Here is a 3645-nt window from a genome sequence, read left to right as displayed (position 1 = left end):
TGACCGGTGAGGAAGTGAGATGCCAGAAGGACGAGAAAAGGATCATGAGGTATGCGTCCCGAATTTGGATTCCAAATGTGCAAGAGTTAAAGGACGAGCTGTTACACGAAGGGCACAACTCCAGATATTCAATCCACCCAGGAAGTACAAAAATGTACTGTGACCTTAAGGAATATTATTGGTGGCCTAACATGAAGAGAGAAGTAGCAGAGTGGGTCAGCAAGTGCTTGACATGCCAGAGAGTGAAGGCTGGACATCAACGACCAAGTGGACTATTACGGCCCCTGGAGATTCCGAAATGGAAATGGGAGCATACAGCCATGGATTTTGTGACAGGCCTACCAAGAACGAAGACCAACCATAACGCAATATGGGTTATCATAGATAGACTGACCAAGTCCACGCACTTTCTACCAATTAACGAAAGGTACACCGTAGACAAGCTGGTGGATATTTACTTGAAGGAAATTGTAGTGAGACTTGGCGTTCCTGTAGCCATATGATAAGTGGCATTTTATACCACTTAGAACATCTTATAATGTCTTGAATTGATATCTTGAAATCAAGTATTTTGTGTATTTGATATATTTTTCTAGTGTTTGTGCATTTCAGGGTATTACTTGTATTTGTGGAGAAATTTCATCAAGAATAAGCCTTAGTATGTGCTTGGCATTGCAAGTGGGAAGTTAGGAGAAGAATGCAGCAGAGAACGGGAGAAAAATAATTAATTTTCCAGAAAGGTGCTGGGCGCCCGCTCAGCCTGGCTGGACGGCCGCTCAGGAAGCTGGGCGCCCGCTTAGGATTGCTGGGCGGCCGCTCAGGGGCGCGAATTAAAAATCTGATTTTTAGAGTTCTTGTTCAGCTGGACTTCTAACTTCTTAGATGGTTGGGTTTTGTGGGGCTTCTATATAAGTAGTTTTCACAGACGTTTCACGTGTGTTGAATCATGGTATTAATCGAGGAGCAAGGAGATAAGGAAGAAGACCGTTTTAGCACATCGCAACGAAGAAGAAGCATAGTTTCTTGTGATTCTTTTATTCATTATAACAGTGGATGCTAGTTTTCTTTACTTTGAACCTATTTACTCTTGTGACGTACTCTGGTTTAATATAAGTAGTTTTATTAATTATTCTCGTGTGTTATTATCATGTTTTCATATGAACCCATGGTGATGATGAGTTCAATCATGGGCTAATCGTGATCATGGGGTCGTAATGGATTTGCTATGGAATTCTTTAGTTAGTTGTTTAATACCTTAGTGTGTGATGATTGTATAATATCTAGTACTGGTTGTGCTTATTCATCTTATGTGCGTCGTGAACATATAAGATAGGGTGTTAATCTCTTGTGAAGCAACGGTGGAGCTTGAGATTTAGAACTTGCCATGCTAGCATAGGTTCATGTATGTGTATACATGATTAGTGGGTAACTCTAACCATTTTACTTGCCCTGTATAATCATAAGGAGTAACTTGTGCTTAAATCGTTATGTTGTAAAATTCTGTAGACATATAGGGTCTCAACATAATTGATGACTATTCAGCTTCTATCTTAATTGTGGATGTTTGGTAGAATGGTATTAATACAACAAAAGTTGGCTTTTATCAGTTTAGTGTTGTTTGATTAATATCATTACCGTTACATGTTAAGGGTAATAACAATAACTATTGAAGGAAGTAGTAATGAAGTTATGATCTCATGTGTGTTTAATATTGTTAATTCAAGTGTTTGTTAAGTATTCAATTCTCGTAGTTAATTATAGTTAATAATTAGTTAATCAATTATATGTGTTATTGTCTTGACATTGAGAAGTAATCATACATTGGTGAGTAAGTGTTAATTGAACTTAATTAGTCTGAGTCTCTGTGGGAACGAACTAGAAAATATTCTATATTACTTGCGAACGCGTATACTTGCGTGTATTATTAGCGCGTGTTTTCTGCCCTAACAAGTTTTTGGCGCCGCTGCCGGGGACTCGGCGTATTTGTTTAGTTTATGTACTTACTATCAGTGGTCAGTAGGACTCATTGATTAAGACGTGTTACTTATCGTTTCCGGTTGTGTTTCAGGTACTTTAACGAGCGTTTATGCAAACACGTTCTCGCACTCGCAAGAGGACTTTAGATACGGCCGAGGAGACAGACTCAGTTCTTGATATTCCAAAGAAGATAGATTTTGAAGATTCAGATAAAGAGAGTGAGCAGAAAGAACCAGTAATCATGGGTGATCGTATAGTTCCGGCAGATCCAGCTCTTATGGACTTTTCTCGGCCTAAAATTGATGACATTCAGTCAAGCATCCTTCATCCAGCTATTCAGGCTAATACGTTTGAAATCAAGCCGGGCACTATTCAGATGGTGCAGAATTCTGTTTCTTTCGGAGGTGCTGCAACTGAAGACCCCAATATGCACATCAGAAATTTTGTCGAGATCTGTAGTACTTTCAAATATAATGGTGTGACTGATGAGGCTATCAAGCTGAGGCTTTTCCCATTCTCTATGAGGGATAAAGCTAAGAACTGGTTACATTCTGAACCAACTGGGTCCATCACTACTTGGCAAGATCTTGCGCAAAAGTTTCTGGTAAAGTTCTATCCAATGGAGAAGACTGCAGCTATGAGGAGTGCTCTTACTCAGTTTGCGCAGCAACCAACAGAATCTATGTGCGAAGCTTGGGAGCGCTACAAGGAGATGTTGAGAAAGTGTCCACATCATGGTATGCATGACTAGATGGTAATCACTGGTTTCTATAATGGTTTGGGGGCCCAATCTCAGCCCATGCTCGATGCAGCAACTGGAGGCGCCTTGTGGGCCAAAAGGTATACTGAGGCTTATAACCTTATTATAACAATGGCTGTAAATGAGCATCAAAACCCAACTCAAAGGATGATGCCTGGAAAGGTAGCAGGTATTCTGGAAGTTGATGCAGCTACAGCTATTGCAGCGCAGCTCCAAGCGCTGTCTATGAAGGTCGATTCTTTAGCCACCTATGGAGTCAATCAGATAGCTATGGTCTGTGAGCTTTGTACAGGTTCTCATGCTACGAATCAGTGTTCTCTTGTTAATGAATGTGTTCAGTATGTGAATAATTATCAGCGACCGCAGCAGCCTGTGTCAGCTACTTATCATCCTAACAACAGAAATCATCCCAATTTTAGCTGGAGCAATACTCAGAATGCTATTCAGCAACTATATCAGCAAGGCGTAAGTAAACAGTTTAATCTACCTGGATTCCAGCAACCACAGCAGTATGTTCAAAGGCAATCATATCCTCAACAAGGAGGTGCTGCTCCACCTTCTAGTGCTGATTTCGAGGAACTCAAACTGTTGTGCAAAAGTCAGGCCGTTTCTATCAAGACCTTGGAAAATCAAATCAGTCAAATAGCCAATGCAGTGCTCAATCGTCAACCTGGCACACTTTCCAGTGATACTGAAGTGCCAGGCAGGAAGGAAGCTAAAGAGCAAGTCAAGGCTATTACCTTAAGGTCTGGAAAAGTTGCTGATGCTGAAAAAGTAAAAGATGGAGAAGCTGAAGTTGGTGATGAAGAAGAGAAGCAAAAGGAGAAAGTGGCAGAACCAAGGAAGACTACTGTTGAACACACTCTGCCTGAGGGTAATACAGGGGAGAAATAGCTCTATCCTCCACC

At 40.9% G+C, this 3645-nt stretch overlaps 1 non-coding gene across 1 annotated transcript; it reads right to left on the bottom strand.

The window, feature by feature from the left end:
• Positions 1–2611: 2611 nt before the first annotated feature.
• LOC141709880 (small nucleolar RNA R71) lies at positions 2612–2718 on the bottom strand. Its single transcript, XR_012570434.1, has one exon. It is a non-coding gene; the product is annotated as a small nucleolar RNA R71 (small nucleolar RNA).
• Positions 2719–3645: the final 927 nt, after the last annotated feature.

This window comes from Apium graveolens, chromosome 2 (assembly GCF_009905375.1).
Source record: "Apium graveolens cultivar Ventura chromosome 2, ASM990537v1, whole genome shotgun sequence".
NCBI classification, from domain to species: domain Eukaryota; kingdom Viridiplantae; phylum Streptophyta; class Magnoliopsida; order Apiales; family Apiaceae; genus Apium; species Apium graveolens.
This window is presented reverse-complemented; position numbering and strand designations above follow the sequence as displayed.